This window comes from Oncorhynchus mykiss, unplaced genomic scaffold (genome assembly GCF_013265735.2).
Source record: "Oncorhynchus mykiss isolate Arlee unplaced genomic scaffold, USDA_OmykA_1.1 un_scaffold_156, whole genome shotgun sequence".
In the NCBI taxonomy this organism is placed as follows: Eukaryota; Metazoa; Chordata; class Actinopteri; order Salmoniformes; family Salmonidae; genus Oncorhynchus; species Oncorhynchus mykiss.
This window is the reverse complement of record NW_023493666.1, coordinates 742,268-762,671: the sequence shown is the minus strand read 5'-3', so window position 1 is coordinate 762,671 and position 20,404 is coordinate 742,268. Positions and strand designations below refer to the sequence as shown.

The 20,404-nt window shown below is 40.8% G+C and overlaps 15 non-coding genes across 15 annotated transcripts; all 15 read right to left on the bottom strand.

Moving 5' to 3' along the window:
- Positions 1-1,214: 1,214 nt before the first annotated feature.
- On the bottom strand, positions 1,215-1,286 carry trnaa-cgc. Its single transcript has one exon. It is a non-coding gene; the product is annotated as a tRNA-Ala (tRNA).
- A 1,391-nt stretch (positions 1,287-2,677) lies between these two features.
- Positions 2,678-2,749, bottom strand: trnat-ugu. The gene has a single exon. It is a non-coding gene; the product is annotated as a tRNA-Thr (tRNA).
- A 540-nt stretch (positions 2,750-3,289) lies between these two features.
- trnaa-cgc lies at positions 3,290-3,361 on the bottom strand. Its single transcript has one exon. It is a non-coding gene; the product is annotated as a tRNA-Ala (tRNA).
- A 1,385-nt stretch (positions 3,362-4,746) lies between these two features.
- On the bottom strand, positions 4,747-4,825 carry trnat-ugu. The gene has a single exon. It is a non-coding gene; the product is annotated as a tRNA-Thr (tRNA).
- Positions 4,826-5,259: 434 nt separating this feature from the next.
- On the bottom strand, positions 5,260-5,332 carry trnaa-cgc. The gene has a single exon. It is a non-coding gene; the product is annotated as a tRNA-Ala (tRNA).
- Positions 5,333-6,722: 1,390 nt separating this feature from the next.
- Positions 6,723-6,794, bottom strand: trnat-ugu. The gene has a single exon. It is a non-coding gene; the product is annotated as a tRNA-Thr (tRNA).
- A 4,046-nt stretch (positions 6,795-10,840) lies between these two features.
- trnaa-cgc lies at positions 10,841-10,913 on the bottom strand. The gene has a single exon. It is a non-coding gene; the product is annotated as a tRNA-Ala (tRNA).
- A 1,390-nt stretch (positions 10,914-12,303) lies between these two features.
- trnat-ugu lies at positions 12,304-12,375 on the bottom strand. Its single transcript has one exon. It is a non-coding gene; the product is annotated as a tRNA-Thr (tRNA).
- A 545-nt stretch (positions 12,376-12,920) lies between these two features.
- trnaa-cgc lies at positions 12,921-12,992 on the bottom strand. Its single transcript has one exon. It is a non-coding gene; the product is annotated as a tRNA-Ala (tRNA).
- A 1,391-nt stretch (positions 12,993-14,383) lies between these two features.
- On the bottom strand, positions 14,384-14,455 carry trnat-ugu. The gene has a single exon. It is a non-coding gene; the product is annotated as a tRNA-Thr (tRNA).
- Positions 14,456-14,995: 540 nt separating this feature from the next.
- trnaa-cgc lies at positions 14,996-15,067 on the bottom strand. The gene has a single exon. It is a non-coding gene; the product is annotated as a tRNA-Ala (tRNA).
- A 1,705-nt stretch (positions 15,068-16,772) lies between these two features.
- On the bottom strand, positions 16,773-16,844 carry trnat-ugu. Its single transcript has one exon. It is a non-coding gene; the product is annotated as a tRNA-Thr (tRNA).
- A 540-nt stretch (positions 16,845-17,384) lies between these two features.
- trnaa-cgc lies at positions 17,385-17,456 on the bottom strand. The gene has a single exon. It is a non-coding gene; the product is annotated as a tRNA-Ala (tRNA).
- A 1,705-nt stretch (positions 17,457-19,161) lies between these two features.
- Positions 19,162-19,233, bottom strand: trnat-ugu. Its single transcript has one exon. It is a non-coding gene; the product is annotated as a tRNA-Thr (tRNA).
- A 540-nt stretch (positions 19,234-19,773) lies between these two features.
- Positions 19,774-19,845, bottom strand: trnaa-cgc. The gene has a single exon. It is a non-coding gene; the product is annotated as a tRNA-Ala (tRNA).
- Positions 19,846-20,404: the final 559 nt, after the last annotated feature.

Sequence of the window (20,404 nt, the reverse complement as noted above, 5' to 3'; positions counted from 1 at the left end):
CACCTATTATTAACCAGGTAAGCTAGTTGAGAACAAGTTTTCATATTCAACTGCGACCTGGCCAAGATAAAGCAAAGCAGCGCAACACAAACAACAACACAGAGTTACAGATGGAATAAACAAGCGTACAGTCAATAACACAATAGAAGAAAAAAAAGAAAGTCTATATACAGTGCGTGCAAATGGTGGTAAGGCAATAAATAGGCCATAGTATCGAAGTATTTACAATTTAGCAAATTAACACTGGAGTGATAGATGAGCAGATGATGATGTGCAAGTAGAAATACTGGTGTGCAAAGAGCAGAAAGTATATTAAAACAATATGGGGATGAGGTAGGTAGATTGGGTGGGCTATTTACAGATGGGCTTTGCACAGCTGCAGCGATCAGTTAACTGCTCAGATAGCCGATGTTTAAAGTTAGCAGTGTTGCCAACACCTCAGTAAGGAAAGTAGCTATTGGCTGTCCTAAAAGTCGCTAGAAGTTGCTAAATGATGTCATCACCTAAATTGCATAATTGTCCATGTGCATGCAATTGTGATGGTCACTGTTGGAGTGAGGAATAACATTGTGGAAGAGACAAAAGGTGAGTAAAATGAAAATGTCTGCAAGTATTCAGAGGGGTCTGAATACTTGCTAAATACAGCGACTAAGTCGCTAAGTTGGCAACATGCCACTCTATGCTGCAAGATATTTATCAACATTCTGGAAAGTAGTAGTTGTGTAATGTGAATATGGCACACAAATAACATCTCTGTTTCCTGTGAGAATTTTAACATTCTGAAAAGTAGGAGTTGTGTAATGTGAATTTGGCACACAAATACTCAGTGGAGAACCTTGGGATTGAACCAAGGACCTCATACTAAAATAGCATGCACTCCCCCTCTGAGCTTGGATCCCATTTTATTTGCAGATAAAATGCAATTAATACAATGTAAATTTTATATAAACCACTCCATTGAAACTGCAATGAAATGATAGCAGCAATTCTAAATACAAGCAAGTATGGACAGTCATCTAACCCATGAACTTCAGTTTTTGAAAATGATGCAATTGAAGTTGGCAACCATGCCACTTCTGTTCCATAAATGTACGAACAGGGATTGAACACATGTTCTTCAGATTACAAGAGCAAATGATTTAGCACATCTCTGTTTCCTGCTGAGAATTTCAACATTCTGGAAAGTAGGAGATGGGCCATTGCAAAAATTTTAATGGAGAAGCTGGGGATTGAACCCAGGACCTCATACATGCGAAGCATGCGCTCTACCACTGAGCTACATCCCCTTTCTGGGAAAGAAAAAAATGTTTCTTATTTTTTTTAATTTCACCTATTATTAACCAGGTAAGCTAGTTGAGAACAAGTTTTCATATTCAACTGCGACCTGGCCAAGATAAAGCAAAGCAGCGCAACACAAACAACAACACAGAGTTACAGATGGAATAAACAAGCGTACAGTCAATAACACAATAGAAGAAAAAAAAGAAAGTCTATATACAGTGCGTGCAAATGGTGGTAAGGCAATAAATAGGCCATAGTATCGAAGTATTTACAATTTAGCAAATTAACACTGGAGTGATAGATGAGCAGATGATGATGTGCAAGTAGAAATACTGGTGTGCAAAGAGCAGAAAGTATATTAAAACAATATGGGGATGAGGTAGGTAGATTGGGTGGGCTATTTACAGATGGGCTTTGCACAGCTGCAGCGATCAGTTAACTGCTCAGATAGCCGATGTTTAAAGTTAGCAGTGTTGCCAACACCTCAGTAAGGAAAGTAGCTATTGGCTGTCCTAAAAGTCGCTAGAAGTTGCTAAATGATGTCATCACCTAAATTGCATAATTGTCCATGTGCATGCAATTGTGATGGTCACTGTTGGAGTGAGGAATAACATTGTGGAAGAGACAAAAGGTGAGTAAAATGAAAATGTCTGCAAGTATTCAGAGGGGTCTGAATACTTGCTAAATACAGCGACTAAGTCGCTAAGTTGGCAACACTGAAAGTTAGTGAGGGAAATATGTCTCCAGCTTCAGCGATTTTTGCAATTCGTTCCAGTCATTGTCAGCAGAGAACTGGAAGGAAAGGCGGCCAAAGGAGGTGTTGGCTTTGGGGATGACCAGTGAGATATACCTGCTGGAGCGCGTGCTACGGGTGGGTGTTGTTATCGTGACCAGTGAGCTGAGATGAGGCGGAGCTTTACCTAGCATAGACTAAAAAGATGACCTGGAACCAGTGGGTCTGGCGACAAATATGTAGCGAGGGCCAGCCGACTAGAGCATACAGGTCGTAGTGGCCATATCAATACAATTCTTTACACTGTTCTAATGAAAGTACATTTCCATAATATCATCTAGCTTCCATAAATGTCGAACAAGGCTTGAACCTAGGATTGAACCCATGTGCTTCAGTTTACAAAAACAGATGACTTAGCACATCTATTTCCTTCTTAAAATGTCAACATTTTGGAAAGTAGAGTTGTGCAAAAGCTAATTTCACAACTAAATATACTCATCAGAGAATTTGGGGATTAACTTCAGAGCGCATGCATTTCAAGTATTAGCTCTATCGTAGAGGCCCTTACTATATAATAGCAGGGTTGCCATTTTGAGAAAACTTTTTTTTCTTCAAAGACCTCCAGTGAAAGAACCTTCCCATGGTACCAGCTATCTTTCAGTAAGGCACGGATGGGATTTGAACCCATGATCTTCGGTTTACAAGACCGACGCCTTACCTCTTGGCCACCATGCCACTCTATGCAGCAAGATATTTATCAACATTCTGGAAAGTAGTAGTTGTGTAATGTGAATTTGGCACACAAATAACATCTCTGTTTCCTGTGAGAATTTTAACATTCTGGAAAGTAGGAGTTGTGTAATGTGAATTTGGCACACAAATACTCAGTGGAGAACCTTGGGATTGAACCAAGGACCTCATACTAAAATAGCATGCACTCCCCCTCTGAGCTTGGATCCCATTTTATTTGCAGATAAAATGCAATTAATACAATGTACTTTTTATATACACCACTCCATTGAAACTGCAATGAAATGATAGCAGCAATTCTAAATACAAGCAAGTATGGACAGTCATCTAACCCATGAACTTCAGTTTTTGAAAATGATGCAATTGAAGTTGGCAACCATGCCACTTCTGTTCCATAAATGTACGAACAGGGATTGAACACATGTTCTTCAGATTACAAGAGCAAATGATTTAGCACATCTCTGTTTCCTGCTGAGAATTTCAACATTCTGGAAAGTAGGAGATGGGCCATTGCAAAAATTTTAATGGAGAAGCTGGGGATTGAACCCAGGACCTCATACATGCGAAGCATGCGCTCTACCACTGAGCTACATCCCCTTTCTGGGAAAGAAAAAAATGTTTCTTATTTCTTCTAATTTCACCTATTATTAACCAGGTAAGCTAGTTGAGAACAAGTTTTCATATTCAACTGCGACCTGGCCAAGATAAAGCAAAGCAGCGCAACACAAACAACAACACAGAGTTACAGATGGAATAAACAAGCGTACAGTCAATAACACAATAGAAGAAAAAAAAGAAAGTCTATATACAGTGCGTGCAAATGGTGGTAAGGCAATAAATAGGCCATAGTATCGAAGTATTTGCAAATTTAGCAAATTAACACTGGAGTGATAGATGAGCAGATGATGATGTGCAAGTAGAAATACTGGTGTGCAAAGAGCAGAAAGTATATTAAAACAATATGGGGATGAGGTAGGTAGATTGGGTGGGCTATTTACAGATGGGCTTTGCACAGCTGCAGCGATCAGTTAACTGCTCAGATAGCCGATGTTTAAAGTTAGCAGTGTTGCCAACACCTCAGTAAGGAAAGTAGCTATTGGCTGTCCTATAAGTCGCTAGAAGTTGCTAAATGATGTCATCACCTAAATTGCATAATTGTCCATGTGCATGCAATTGTGATGGTCACTGTTGGAGTGAGGAATAACATTGTGGAAGAGACAAAAGGTGAGTAAAATGAAAATGTCTGCAAGTATTCAGAGGGGTCTGAATACTTGCTAAATACAGCGACTAAGTCGCTAAGTTGGCAACACTGAAAGTTAGTGAGGGAAATATGTCTCCAGCTTCTGCGATTTTTGCAATTCGTTCCAGTCATTGTCAGCAGAGAACTGGAAGGAAAGGCGGCCAAAGGAGGTGTTGGCTTTGGGGATGACCAGTGAGATATACCTGCTGGAGCGCGTGCTACGGGTGGGTGTTGTTATCGTGACCAGTGAGCTGAGATGAGGCGGAGCTTTACCTAGCATAGACTAAAAAGATGACCTGGAACCAGTGGGTCTGGCAACGAATATGTAGCGAGGGCCAGCCGACTAGAGCATACAGGTCGTAGTGGCCATATCAATACAATTCTTTACACTGTTCTAATGACAGTACATTTCCATAATATCATCTAGCTTCCATAAATGTCGAACAAGGCTTGAACCTAGGATTGAACCCATGTGCTTCAGTTTACAAAAACAGATGACTTAGCACATCTATTTCCTTCTTAAAATGTCAACATTTTGGAAAGTAGAGTTGTGCAAAAGCTAATTTCACAACTAAATATACTCATCAGAGAATTTGGGGATTAACTTCAGAGCGCATGCATTTCAAGTATTAGCTCTACCGTAGAGGCCCTTACTATATAATAGCAGGGTTGCCATTTTGAGAAAACTTTTTTTTCTTCAAAGACCTCCAGTGAAAGAACCTTCCCATGGTACCAGCTATCTTTCAGTAAGGCACAGATGGGATTTGAACCCATGATCTTCGGTTTACAAGACCGACACCTTACCACTTGGCCACCACTAAAGTAGGAGTTGTGTAATGTGAATTTGGCACACAAATACTCAGTGGAGAACCTTGGGATTGAACCAAGGACCTCATACTAAAATAGCATGCACTCCCCCTCTGAGCTTGGATCCCATTTTATTTGCAGATAAAATGCAATTAATACAATGTACTTTTTATATACACCACTCCATTGAAACTGCAATGAAATGATAGCAGCAATTCTAAATACAAGCAAGTATGGACAGTCATCTAATCTAACCCATGAACTTCAGTTTTTGAAAATGATGCAATTGAAGTTGGCAACCATGCCACTTCTGTTCCATAAATGTACGAACAGGGATTGAACACATGTTCTTCAGATTACAAGAGCAAATTATTTAGCACATCTCTGTTTCCTGCTGAGAATTTCAACATTCTGGAAAGTAGGAGATGGGCCATTGCAAAAATTTTAATGGAGAAGCTGGGGATTGAACCCAGGACCTCATACATGCGAAGCATGCGCTCTACCACTGAGCTACATCCACCTTCTGGGAAAGAAAAAAATGTTTCTTATTTCTTTTAATTTCACCTATTATTAACCAGGTAAGCTAGTTGAGAACAAGTTTTCATATTCAACTGCGACCTGGCCAAGATAAAGCAAAGCAGCGCAACACAAACAACAACACAGAGTTACAGATGGAATAAACAAGCGTACAGTCAATAACACAATAGAAGAAAAAAAAGAAAGTCTATATACAGTGCGTGCAAATGGTGGTAAGGCAATAAATAGGCCATAGTATCGAAGTATTTACAATTTAGCAAATTAACACTGGAGTGATAGATGAGCAGATGATGATGTGCAAGTAGAAATACTGGTGTGCAAAGAGCAGAAAGTATATTAAAACAATATGGGGATGAGGTAGGTAGATTGGGTGGGCTATTTACAGATGGGCTTTGCACAGCTGCAGCGATCAGTTAACTGCTCAGATAGCCGATGTTTAAAGTTAGCAGTGTTGCCAACACCTCAGTAAGGAAAGTAGCTATTGGCTGTCCTAAAAGTCGCTAGAAGTTGCTAAATGATGTCATCACCTAAATTGCATAATTGTCCATGTGCATGCAATTGTGATGGTCACTGTTGGAGTGAGGAATAACATTGTGGAAGAGACAAAAGGTGAGTAAAATGAAAATGTCTGCAAGTATTCAGAGGGGTCTGAATACTTGCTAAATACAGCGACTAAGTCGCTAAGTTGGCAACACTGAAAGTTAGTGAGGGAAATATGTCTCCAGCTTCAGCGATTTTTGCAATTCGTTCCAGTCATTGTCAGCAGAGAACTGGAAGGAAAGGCGGCCAAAGGAGGTGTTGGCTTTGGGGATGACCAGTGAGATATACCTGCTGGAGCGCGTGCTACGGGTGGGTGTTGTTATCGTGACCAGTGAGCTGAGATGAGGCGGAGCTTTACCTAGCATAGACTAAAAAGATGACCTGGAACCAGTGGGTCTGGCGACAAATATGTAGCGAGGGCCAGCCGACTAGAGCATACAGGTCGTAGTGGCCATATCAATACAATTCTTTACACTGTTCTAATGAAAGTACATTTCCATAATATCATCTAGCTTCCATAAATGTCGAACAAGGCTTGAACCTAGGATTGAACCCATGTGCTTCAGTTTACAAAAACAGATGACTTAGCACATCTATTTCCTTCTTAAAATGTCAACATTTTGGAAAGTAGAGTTGTGCAAAAGCTAATTTCACAACTAAATATACTCATCAGAGAATTTGGGGATTAACTTCAGAGCGCATGCATTTCAAGTATTAGCTCTATCGTAGAGGCCCTTACTATATAATAGCAGGGTTGCCATTTTGAGAAAACTTTTTTTTCTTCAAAGACCTCCAGTGAAAGAACCTTCCCATGGTACCAGCTATCTTTCAGTAAGGCACGGATGGGATTTGAACCCATGATCTTCGGTTTACAAGACCGACGCCTTACCGCTTGGCCACCATGCCACTCTATGCAGCAAGATATTTATCAACATTCTGGAAAGTAGTAGTTGTGTAATGTGAATATGGCACACAAATAACATCTCTGTTTCCTGTGAGAATTTTAACATTCTGGAAAGTAGGAGTTGTGTAATGTGAATTTGGCACACAAATACTCAGTGGAGAACCTTGGGATTGAACCAAGGACCTCATACTAAAATAGCATGCACTCCCCCTCTGAGCTTGGATCCCATTTTATTTGCAGATAAAATGCAATTAATACAATGTACTTTTTATATACACCACTCCATTGAAACTGCAATGAAATGATAGCAGCAATTCTAAATACAAGCAAGTATGGAGAGTCATCTAATCTAACCCATGAACTTCAGTTTTTGAAAATGATGCAATTGAAGTTGGCAACCATGCCACTTCTGTTCCATAAATGTACGAACAAATCAAATCAAATCAAATCAAATTTTATTTGTCACATACACATGGTTAGCAGATGTTAATGCGAGTGTAGCGAAATGCTTGTGCTTCTAGTTCCGACAATGCAGTAATAACAAGTAATCTAACTAACAATTCCAAAACTACTGTCTTGTACACAGTGTAAGGGGATAAAGAATATGTACATAAGGATATATGAATGAGTGATGGTACAGAGCAGCATAGGCAAGATACAGTAGATGGTATCGTGTACAGTATGTACAAATGAGATGAGTATGTAAACAAAGTGGCATAGTATAGTATAAAGTGGCTAGTGATACATGTATTACATAAGGATACCGTCGATGATATAGAGTACAGTATATACGTATGCATATGAGATGAATAATGTAGGGTAAGTAACATTTATATAAGGTAGCATTGTTTAAAGTGGCTAGTGATATATTTACATCATTTCCCATCAATTCCCATTATTAAAGTGGCTGGAGTTGAGTCAGTGTCAGTGTGTTGGCAGCAGCCACTCAGTGTTAGTGGTGGCTGTTTAACAGTCTGATGGCCTTGAGATAGAAGCTGTTTTTCAGTCTCTCGGTCCCAGCTTTGATGCACCTGTACTGACCTCGCCTTCTGGATGATAGCGGGGTGAACAGGCAGTGGCTCGGGTGGTTGATGTCCTTGATGATCTTTATGGCCTTCCTGTGACATCGGGTGGTGTAGGTGTCCTGGAGGGCAGGTAGTTTGCCCCCGGTGATGCGTTGTGCAGACCTCACTACCCTCTGGAGAGCCTTACGGTTGAGGGCGGTGCAGTTGCCATACCAGGCGGTGATACAGCCCGCCAGGATGCTCTCGATTGTGCATCTGTAGAAGTTTGTGAGTGCTTTTGGTGACAAGCCGAATTTCTTCAGCCTCCTGAGGTTGAAGAGGCGCTGCTGCGCCTTCTTCACGATGCTGTCTGTGTGAGTGGACCAATTCAGTTTGTCTGTGATGTGTATGCCGAGGAACTTAAAACTTGCTACCCTCTCCACTACTGTTCCATCGATGTGGATAGGGGGGTGTTCCCTCTGCTGTTTCCTGAAGTCCACAATCATCTCCTTAGTTTTGTTGACGTTGAGTGTGAGGTTGTTTTCCTGACACCACACTCCGAGGGCCCTCACCTCCTCCCTGTAGGCCGTCTCATCGTTGTTGGTAATCAAGCCTACCACTGTTGTGTCGTCCGCAAACTTGATGATTGAGTTGGAGGCGTGCGTGGCCACGCAGTCGTGGGTGAACAGGGAGTACAGGAGAGGGCTCAGAACGCAACCTTGTGGGGCCCCAGTGTTGAGGATCAGCGGGGAGGAGATGTTGTTGCCTACCCTCACCACCTGGGGGCGGCCCGTCAGGAAGTCCAGTACCCAGTTGCACAGGGCGGGGTCGAGACCCAGGGTCTCGAGCTTGATGACGAGCTTGGAGGGTACTATGGTGTTGAATGCCGAGCTGTAGTCGATGAACAGCATTCTCACATAGGTATTCCTCTTGTCCAGATGGGTTAGGGCAGTGTGCAGTGTGGTTGAGATTGCATCGTCTGTGGACCTATTTGGGCGGTAAGCAAATTGGAGTGGGTCTAGGGTGTCAGGTAGGGTGGAGGTGATATGGTCCTTAACTAGTCTCTCAAAGCACTTCATGATGACGGATGTGAGTGCTACGGGGCGGTAGTCATTTAGCTCAGTTACCTTAGCTTTCTTGGGAACAGGAACAATGGTGGCCCTCTTGAAGCATGTGGGAACAGCAGACTGGTATAGGGATTGATTGAATATGTCCGTAAACACACCGGCCAGCTGGTCTGCGCATGCTCTGAGGGCGCGGCTGGGGATGCCATCTGGGCCTGCAGCCTTGCGAGGGTTAACACGTTTAAATGTCTTACTCACCTCGGCTGCAGTGAAGGAGAGACCGCTTGTTTTCGTTGCAGGCCGTGTCAGTGGCACTGTATTGTCCTCAAAGCGGGCAAAAAAGTTATTTAGTCTGCCTGGGAGCAAGACATCCTGGTCCGTGACTGGGCTGGGTTTCTTCCTGTAGTCCGTGATTGACTGTAGACCCTGCCACATGCCTCTTGTGTCTGAGCCGTTGAATTGAGATTCTACTTTGTCTCTGTACTGGCGCTTAGCTTGTTTGATAGCCTTGCGGAGGGAATAGCTGCACTGTTTGTATTCGGTCATGTTACCAGACACCTTGCCCTGATTAAAAGCAGTGGTTCGCGCTTTCAGTTTCACACGAATGCTGCCATCAATCCACGGTTTCTGGTTAGGGAATGTTTTAATCGTTGCTATGGGAACGACATCTTCAACGCACGTTCTAATGAACTCGCACACCGAATCAGCGTATTCGTCAATGTTGTTATCTGACGCAATACGAAACATCTCCCAGTCCACGTGATGGAAGCAGTCTTGGAGTGTGGAGTCAGCTTGGTCGGACCAGCGTTGGACAGACCTCAGCGTGGGAGCCTCTTGTTTTAGTTTCTGTCTGTAGGCAGGGATCAACAAAATGGAGTCGTGGTCAGCTTTTCCGAAAGGGGGGCGGGGCAGGGCCTTATATGCGTCGCGGAAGTTAGAGTAACAATGGTCCAAGGTCTTTCCTCCCCTGGTTGCGCAATCGATATGCTGATAAAATTTGGGGAGTCTTGTTTTCAGATTAGCCTTGTTAAAATCCCCAGCTACAATGAATGCAGCCTCCGGATAAATTGTTTCCAGTTTGCAGAGAGTTAAATAAAGTTTGTTCAGAGCCATCGATGTGTCTGCTTGGGGGGGGATATATACGGCTGTGATTATAATCGAAGAGAATTCTCTTGGTAGATAATGCGGTCTACATTTGATTGTGAGGAATTCTAAATCAGGTGAACAGAAGGATTTGAGTTCCTGTATGTTTCTTTCGTCGCACCATGTCACGTTAGTCATAAGGCATACGCCCCCGCCCCTCTTTTTACCAGAAAGATGTTTTTTCCTGTCTGCGCGATGCGTGGAGAAACCTGTTGGCTGCACCGCTTCGGATAGCGTCTCTCCAGTAAGCCACGTTTCCGTGAAGCAAAGAACGTTACAGTCTCTGATGTCCCTCTGGAATGCTACCCTTGCTCGGATTTCATCAACCTTGTTGTCAAGAGACTGGACATTGGCAAGAAGAATGCTAGGGAGTGGTGCGCGCTGTGCCCGTCTCCGGAGTCTGACCAGAAGACCGCCTCGTTTCCCTCTCTTTCGGAGTCGTTTTTTTGGGTCGCTGCATAGGATCCACTCCGTTGTCCTGTTTGTAAGGCAGAACACAGGATCCGCGTCGCGAAAAACATATTCTTGGTCGTACTGATGGTGAGTTGATGCTGATCTTATATTCAGTAGTTCTTCTCGACTGTATGTAATGAAACCTAAGATGACCTGGGGTACTAATGTAAGAAATAACACGTAAAAAAACAAAAAACTGCATAGTTTCCTAGGAACGCGAAGCGAGGCGGCCATCTCTGTCGGCGCCGGAAGTACAGGGACAAGAACAGGGATTGAACACATGTTCTTCAGATTACAAGAGCAAATGATTTAGCACATCTCTGTTTCCTGCTGAGAATTTCAACATTCTGGAAAGTAGGAGATGGGCCATTGCAAAAATTTTAATGGAGAAGCTGGGGATTGAACCCAGGACCTCATACATGCGAAGCATGCGCTCTACCACTGAGCTACATCCACCTTCTGGGAAAGAAAAAAATGTTTCTTATTTCTTTTAATTTCACCTATTATTAACCAGGTAAGCTAGTTGAGAACAAGTTTTCATATTCAACTGCGACCTGGCCAAGATAAAGCAAAGCAGCGCAACACAAACAACAACACAGAGTTACAGATGGAATAAACAAGCGTACAGTCAATAACACAATAGAAGAAAAAAAAGAAAGTCTATATACAGTGCGTGCAAATGGTGGTAAGGCAATAAATAGGCCATAGTATCGAAGTATTTACAATTTAGCAAATTAACACTGGAGTGATAGATGAGCAGATGATGATGTGCAAGTAGAAATACTGGTGTGCAAAGAGCAGAAAGTATATTAAAACAATATGGGGATGAGGTAGGTAGATTGGGTGGGCTATTTACAGATGGGCTTTGCACAGCTGCAGCGATCAGTTAACTGCTCAGATAGCCGATGTTTAAAGTTAGCAGTGTTGCCAACACCTCAGTAAGGAAAGTAGCTATTGGCTGTCCTAAAAGTCGCTAGAAGTTGCTAAATGATGTCATCACCTAAATTGCATAATTGTCCATGTGCATGCAATTGTGATGGTCACTGTAGGAGTGAGGAATAACATTGTGGAAGAGACAAAAGGTGAGTAAAATGAAAATGTCTGCAAGTATTCAGAGGGGTCTGAATACTTGCTAAATACAGCGACTAAGTCGCTAAGTTGGCAACACTGAAAGTTAGTGAGGGAAATATGTCTCCAGCTTCAGCGATTTTTGCAATTCGTTCCAGTCATTGTCAGCAGAGAACTGGAAGGAAAGGCGGCCAAAGGAGGTGTTGGCTTTGGGGATGACCAGTGAGATATACCTGCTGGAGCGCGTGCTACGGGTGGGTGTTGTTATCGTGACCAGTGAGCTGAGATGAGGCGGAGCTTTACCTAGCATAGACTAAAAAGATGACCTGGAACCAGTGGGTCTGGCGACGAATATGTAGCGAGGGCCAGCCGACTAGAGCATACAGGTCGTAGTGGCCATATCAATACAATTCTTTACACTGTTCTAATGAAAGTACATTTCCATAATATCATCTAGCTTCCATAAATGTCGAACAAGGCTTGAACCTAGGATTGAACCCATGTGCTTCAGTTTACAAAAACAGATGACTTAGCACATCTATTTCCTTCTTAAAATGTCAACATTCTGGAAAGTAGAGTTGTGCAAAAGCTAATTTCACAACTAAATATACTCATCAGAGAATTTGGGGATTAACTTCAGAGCGCATGCATTTCAAGTATTAGCTCTACCGTAGAGGCCCTTACTATATAATAGCAGGGTTGCCATTTTGAGAAAACTTTTTTTTCTTCAAAGTCCTCCAGTGAAAGAACCTTCCCATGGTACCAGCTATCTTTCAGTAAGGTACGGATGGGATTTGAACCCATGATCTCCGGTTTACAAGACCAACGCCTTACCGCTTGGCCACCATGCCACTCTATGCTGCAAGATATTTATCAACATTCTGGAAAGTAGTAGTTGTGTAATGTGAATATGGCACACAAATAACATCTCTGTTTCCTGTGAGAATTTTAACATTCTGAAAAGTAGGAGTTGTGTAATGTGAATTTGGCACACAAATACTCAGTGGAGAACCTTGGGATTGAACCAAGGACCTCATACTAAAATAGCATGCACTCCCCCTCTGAGCTTGGATCCCATTTTATTTGCAGATAAAATGCAATTAATACAATGTACTTTTTATATACACCACTCCATTGAAACTGCAATGAAATGATAGCAGCAATTCTAAATACAAGCAAGTATGGACAGTCATCTAATCTAACCCATGAACTTCAGTTTTTGAAAATGATGCAATTGAAGTTGGCAACCATGCCACTTCTGTTCCATAAATGTACGAACAGGGATTGAACACATGTTCTTCAGATTACAAGAGCAAATGATTTAGCACATCTCTGTTTCCTGCTGAGAATTTCAACATTCTGGAAAGTAGGAGATGGGCCATTGCAAAAATTTTAATGGAGAAGCTGGGGATTGAACCCAGGACCTCACACATGCGAAGCATGCGCTCTACCACTGAGCTACATCCCCTTTCTGGGAAAGAAAAAAATGTTTCTTATTTTTTTTTATTTCACCTATTATTAACCAGGTAAGCTAGTTGAGAACAAGTTTTCATATTCAACTGCGACCTGGCCAAGATAAAGCAAAGCAGCGCAACACAAACAACAACACAGAGTTACAGATGGAATAAACAAGCGTACAGTCAATAACACAATAGAAGAAAAAAAAGAAAGTCTATATACAGTGCGTGCAAATGGAGGTAAGGCAATAAATAGGCCATAGTATCGAAGTATTTACAATTTAGCAAATTAACACTGCAGTGATAGATGAGCAGATGATGATGTGCAAGTAGAAATACTGGTGTGCAAAGAGCAGAAAGTATATTAAAACAATATGGGGATGAGGTAGGTAGATTGGGTGGGCTATTTACAGATGGGCTTTGTACAGCTGCAACGATCAGTTAGCTGCTCAAATAGCCGATGTTTAAAGTTAGCAGTGTTGCCAACACCTCAGTAAGGAAAGTAGCTATTGGCTGTCCTAAAAGTCGCTAGAAGTTGCTAAATGATGTCATCACCTAAATTGCATAATTGTCCATGTGCATGCAATTGTGATGGTCACTGTAGGAGTGAGGAATAACATTGTGGAAGAGACAAAAGGTGAGTAAAATGAAAATGTCTGCAAGTATTCAGAGGGGTCTGAATACTTGCTAAATATAGCGACTAAGTCGCTAAGTTGGCAACACTGAAAGTTAGTGAGGGAAATATGTCTCCAGCTTCTGCGATTTTTGCAATTCGTTCCAGTCATTGTCAGCAGAGAACTGGAAGGAAAGGCGGCCAAAGGAGGTGTTGGCTTTGGGGATGACCAGTGAGATATACCTGCTGGAGCGCGTGCTACGGGTGGGTGTTGTTATCGTGACCAGTGAGCTGAGATGAGGCGGAGCTTTACCTAGCATAGACTAAAAAGATGACCTGGAACCAGTGGGTCTGGCGAAGAATATGTAGCGAGGGCCAGCCGACTAGAGCATACAGGTCGTAGTGGCCATATCAATACAATTCTTTACACTGTTCTAATGAAAGTACATTTCCATAATATCATCTAGCTTCCATAAATGTCGAACAAGGCTTGAACCTAGGATTGAACCCATGTGCTTCAGTTTACAAAAACAGATGACTTAGCACATCTATTTCCTTCTTAAAATGTCAACATTCTGGAAAGTAGAGTTGTGCAAAAGCTAATTTCACAACTAAATATACTCATCAGAGAATTTGGGGATTAACTTCAGAGCGCATGCATTTCAAGTATTAGCTCTACCGTAGAGGCCCTTACTATATAATAGCAGGGTTGCCATTTTGAGAAAACTTTTTTTTCTTCAAAGTCCTCCAGTGAAAGAACCTTCACATGGTACCAGCTATCTTTTAGTAAGGTACGGATGGGATTTGAACCTATGATCTTCGGTTTACAAGACCGATGCCTTACCGCTTGGCCACCATGCCACTCTATGCTGCAAGATATTTATCAACATTCTGGAAAGTAGTAGTTGTGTAATGTGAATTTGGCACACAAATAACATCTCTGTTTCCTGTGAGAATTTTAACATTCTGAAAAGTAGGAGTTGTGTAATGTTTATTTGGCACACAAATACTCAGTGGAGAACCTTGGGATTGAACCAAGGACCTCATACTAAAATAGCATGCACTCCCCCTCTGAGCTTGGATCCCATTTTATTTGCAGATAAAATGCAATTAATACAATGTACTTTTTATATACACCACTCCATTGAAACTGCAATGAAATGATAGCAGCAATTCTAAATACAAGCAAGTATGGACAGTCATCTAACCCATGAACTTCAGTTTTTGAAAATGATGCAATTGAAGTTGGCAACCATGCCACTTCTGTTCCATAAATGTAAGAACAGGGATTGAACACATGTTCTTCAGATTACAAGAGCAAATGATTTAGCACATCTCTGTTTCCTGCTGAGAATTTCAACATTCTGGAAAGTAGGAGATGGGCCATTGCAAAAATTTTAATGGAGAAGCTGGGGATTGAACCCAGGACCTCACACATGCGAAGCATGCACTCTACCACTGAGCTACATCCCCTTTCTGGGAAAAAAAAAATGTTTCTTATTTTTTTTTATTTCACCTATTATTAACCAGGTAAGCTAGTTGAGAACAAGTTTTCATATTCAAATTAGCTGAGGTAAAGAAGTTAAACAACCACGAAGGGACTCAAACCCTCAATCTTCTGATTCGAAGTCAGACGCCTTATCCCCGAGGCAACACCTTCTACTCCATATTCTCCGATATGACATCAAACAGACGTTGCTTAGCAACAACAGACATCAAAATTGTGAACCTATCTGAATGAGGAAAGCTAGCGATTTTTAACAAGTACAAAGATACTCTTTCCTTCAATCTTTCGATGCAGATTCAGACACAATAATTCTCAGGCCTTGCAGTCTTAGATTATTAAAGTTGAACAACAATGTCCAAGCTTTTCAAAGCAACAAGACCAATGCCTTATTTAGGGAAATTGCAAACATGTAAGAATTAGCTGAGCTAATGAAATTAAACGACCCTATTTGACATCATACAGACTTTGCTATGCAACAGTAGACATCAAAGTTGTGAACCTGTCCGAATGAGGAAAGCTAGTGATATTTAACAAGAAGATACCTTTTCCCTCAATCTTGCGATGCAGAATCAGACACAATAATTCACAGGCCTTGCAATATTAGATTATTAAAGATGAATAACAATGTCCAAGCCTTTCAAAGAAACAAGACCAATGCCTTATTTCGGGAAATTGCAAACATGTCCATATTAGCAGATTTAATGAAATTAAACGACCACGAAAATGCCTCAAAACCTCAATTTTCTGTTTCGAAGTAAGACGCCTTATCCACGAGGCAACACCTTCTACTCCATATTCTCCGATATGACATCAAACAGACGTTGCTTAGCAACAACAGACATCAAAATTGTGAACCTATCTGAATGAGGAAAGCTAGCGATTTTTAACAAGTACAAAGATACTCTTTCCTTCAATCTTGCGATGCAGATTCAGACACAATAATTCTCAGGCCTTGCAATATTAGATTATTAAAGATGAATAACAATGTCCAAGCCTTTCAAAGAAACAAGACCAATGCCTTATTTCGGGAAATTGCAAACATGTCCATATTAGCAGATTTAATGAAATTAAACGACCACGAAAATGCTTCAAAACCTCAATTTTCTGTTTTGAAGTAAGACGCCTTATCCACGAGGCAACACCTTCTACTCCATATTCTCCGATATGACATCAAACAGACATTGCTTAGCAACAACAGACATCAAAATTGTGAACCTATCCGAATGAGGAAAGCTAGTGATATTTTACAAGTACGAAAAGACTATGTCCGTCAATCTTGCGATGCCGAATCAGACATAATATTTCTCAGGTCTTGCAGTCTTAGATTATTGAAATTGAACAACAATGTCCAAGCTTTTCAAAGCAACAAGACCAATGCCTATTTAGGGAAATTGCAAACATGTTCAAATTAGCTGAGCTAATGAAATTAAACAACCACGAACATGAACAGGAACATTCTGGAAAGTAGAGTTGTGCAAAAGCTAATTTCACAACTAAATATACTCATCAGAGAATTTGGGGATTAACTTCAGAGCGCATGCATTTCAAGTATTAGCTCTACCGTAGAGGCCCTTACTATATAATAGCAGGGTTGCCATTTTGAGAAAACTTTTTTTTCTTCAAAGTCCTCCAGTGAAAGAACCTTCACATGGTACCAGCTATCTTTTAGTAAGGTACGGATGGGATTTGAACCTATGATCTTCGGTTTACAAGACCGATGCCTTACCGCTTGGCCACCATGCCACTCTATGCTGCAAGATATTTATCAACATTCTGGAAAGTAGTAGTTGTGTAATGTGAATTTGGCACACAAATAACATCTCTGTTTCCTGTGAGAATTTTAACATTCTGAAAAGTAGGAGTTGTGTAATGTTTATTTGGCACACAAATACTCAGTGGAGAACCTTGGGATTGAACCAAGGACCTCATACTAAAATAGCATGCACTCCCCCTCTGAGCTTGGATCCCATTTTATTTGCAGATAAAATGCAATTAATACAATGTACTTTTTATATACACCACTCCATTGAAACTGCAATGAAATGATAGCAGCAATTCTAAATACAAGCAAGTATGGACAGTCATCTAACCCATGAACTTCAGTTTTTGAAAATGATGCAATTGAAGTTGGCAACCATGCCACTTCTGTTCCATAAATGTAAGAACAGGGATTGAACACATGTTCTTCAGATTACAAGAGCAAATGATTTAGCACATCTCTGTTTCCTGCTGAGAATTTCAACATTCTGGAAAGTAGGAGATGGGCCATTGCAAAAATTTTAATGGAGAAGCTGGGGATTGAACCCAGGACCTCACACATGCGAAGCATGCGCTCTACCACTGAGCTACATCCCCTTTCTGGGAAAAAAAAAATGTTTCTTATTTTTTTTTATTTCACCTATTATTAACCAGGTAAGCTAGTTGAGAACAAGTTTTCATATTCAAATTAGCTGAGGTAAAGAAGTTAAACAACCACGAAGGGACTCAAACCCTCAATCTTCTGATTCGAAGTCAGACGCCTTATCCCCGAGGCAACACCTTCTACTCCATATTCTCCGATATGACATCAAACAGACGTTGCTTAGCAACAACAGACATCAAAATTGTGAACCTATCTGAATGAGGAAAGCTAGCGATTTTTAACAAGTACAAAGATACTCTTTCCTTCAATCTTTCGATGCAGATTCAGACACAATAATTCTCAGGCCTTGCAGTCTTAGATTATTAAAGTTGAACAACAATGTCCAAGCTTTTCAAAGCAACAAGACCAATGCCTTATTTAGGGAAATTGCAAACATGTAAGAATTAGCTGAGCTAATGAAATTAAACGACCCTATTTGACATCATACAGACTTTGCTATGCAACAGTAGACATCAAAGTTGTGAACCTGTCCGAATGAGGAAAGCTAGTGATATTTAACAAGAAGATACCTTTTCCCTCAATCTTGCGATGCAGAATCAGACACAATAATTCACAGGCCTTGCAATATTAGATTATTAAAGATGAATAACAATGTCCAAGCCTTTCAAAGAAACAAGACCAATGCCTTATTTCGGGAAATTGCAAACATGTCCATATTAGCAGATTTAATGAAATTAAACGACCACGAAAATGCCTCAAAACCTCAATTTTCTGTTTCGAAGTAAGACGCCTTATCCACGAGGCAACACCTTCTACTCCATATTCTCCGATATGACATCAAACAGACGTTGCTTAGCAACAACAGACATCAAAATTGTGAACCTATCTGAATGAGGAAAGCTAGCGATTTTTAACAAGTACAAAGATACTCTTTCCTTCAATCTTGCGATGCAGATTCAGACACAATAATTCTCAGGCCTTGCAATATTAGATTATTAAAGATGAATAACAATGTCCAAGCCTTTCAAAGAAACAAGACCAATGCCTTATTTCGGGAAATTGCAAACATGTCCATATTAGCAGATTTAATGAAATTAAACGACCACGAAAATGCTTCAAAACCTCAATTTTCTGTTTTGAAGTAAGACGCCTTATCCACGAGGCAACACCTTCTACTCCATATTCTCCGATATGACATCAAACAGACATTGCTTAGCAACAACAGACATCAAAATTGTGAACCTATCCGAATGAGGAAAGCTAGTGATATTTTACAAGTACGAAAAGACTATGTCCGTCAATCTTGCGATGCCGAATCAGACATAATATTTCTCAGGTCTTGCAGTCTTAGATTATTGAAATTGAACAACAATGTCCAAGCTTTTCAAAGCAACAAGACCAATGCCTATTTAGGGAAATTGCAAACATGTTCAAATTAGCTGAGCTAATGAAATTAAACAACCACGAACATGAACAGGAACATTCTGGAAAGTAGAGTTGTGCAAAAGCTAATTTCACAACTAAATATACTCATCAGAGAATTTGGGGATTAACTTCAGAGCGCATGCATTTCAAGTATTAGCTCTACCGTAGAGGCCCTTACTATATAATAGCAGGGTTGCCATTTTGAGAAAACTTTTTTTTCTTCAAAGTCCTCCAGTGAAAGAACCTTCACATGGTACCAGCTATCTTTTAGTAAGGTACGGATGGGATTTGAACCTATGATCTTCGGTTTACAAGACCGATGCCTTACCGCTTGGCCACCATGCCACTCTATGCTGCAAGATATTTATCAACATTCTGGAAAGTAGTAGTTGTGTAATGTGAATTTGGCACACAAATAACATCTCTGTTTCCTGTGAGAATTTTAACATTCTGAAAAGTAGGAGTTGTGTAATGTTTATTTGGCACACAAATACTCAGTGGAGAACCTTGGGATTGAACCAAGGACCTCATACTAAAATAGCATGCACTCCCCCTCTGAGCTTGGATCCCATTTTATTTGCAGATAAAATGCAATTAATACAATGTACTTTTTATATACACCACTCCATTGAAACTGCAATGAAATGATAGCAGCAATTCTAAATACAAGCAAGTATGGACAGTCATCTAACCCATGAACTTCAGTTTTTGAAAATGATGCAATTGAAGTTGGCAACCATGCCACTTCTGTTCCATAAATGTAAGAACAGGGATTGAACACATGTTCTTCAGATTACAAGAGCAAATGATTTAGCACATCTCTGTTTCCTGCTGAGAATTTCAACATTCTGGAAAGTAGGAGATGGGCCATTGCAAAAATTTTAATGGAGAAGCTGGGGATTGAACCCAGGACCTCACACATGCGAAGCATGCGCTCTACCACTGAGCTACATCCCCTTTCTGGGAAAAAAAAAATGTTTCTTATTTTTTTTTATTTCACCTATTATTAACCAGGTAAGCTAGTTGAGAACAAGTTTTCATATTCAAATTAGCTGAGGTAAAGAAGTTAAACAACCACGAAGGGACTCAAACCCTCAATCTTCTGATTCGAAGTCAGACGCCTTATCCCCGAGGCAACACCTTCTACTCCATATTCTCCGATATGACATCAAACAGACGTTGCTTAGCAACAACAGACATCAAAATTGTGAACCTATCTGAATGAGGAAAGCTAGCGATTTTTAACAAGTACAAAGATACTCTTTCCTTCAATCTTTCGATGCAGATTCAGACACAATAATTCTCAGGCCTTGCAGTCTTAGATTATTAAAGTTGAACAACAATGTCCAAGCTTTTCAAAGCAACAAGACCAATGCCTTATTTAGGGAAATTGCAAACATGTAAGAATTAGCTGAGCTAATGAAATTAAACGACCCTATTTGACATCATACAGACTTTGCTATGCAACAGTAGACATCAAAGTTGTGAACCTGTCCGAATGAGGAAAGCTAGTGAT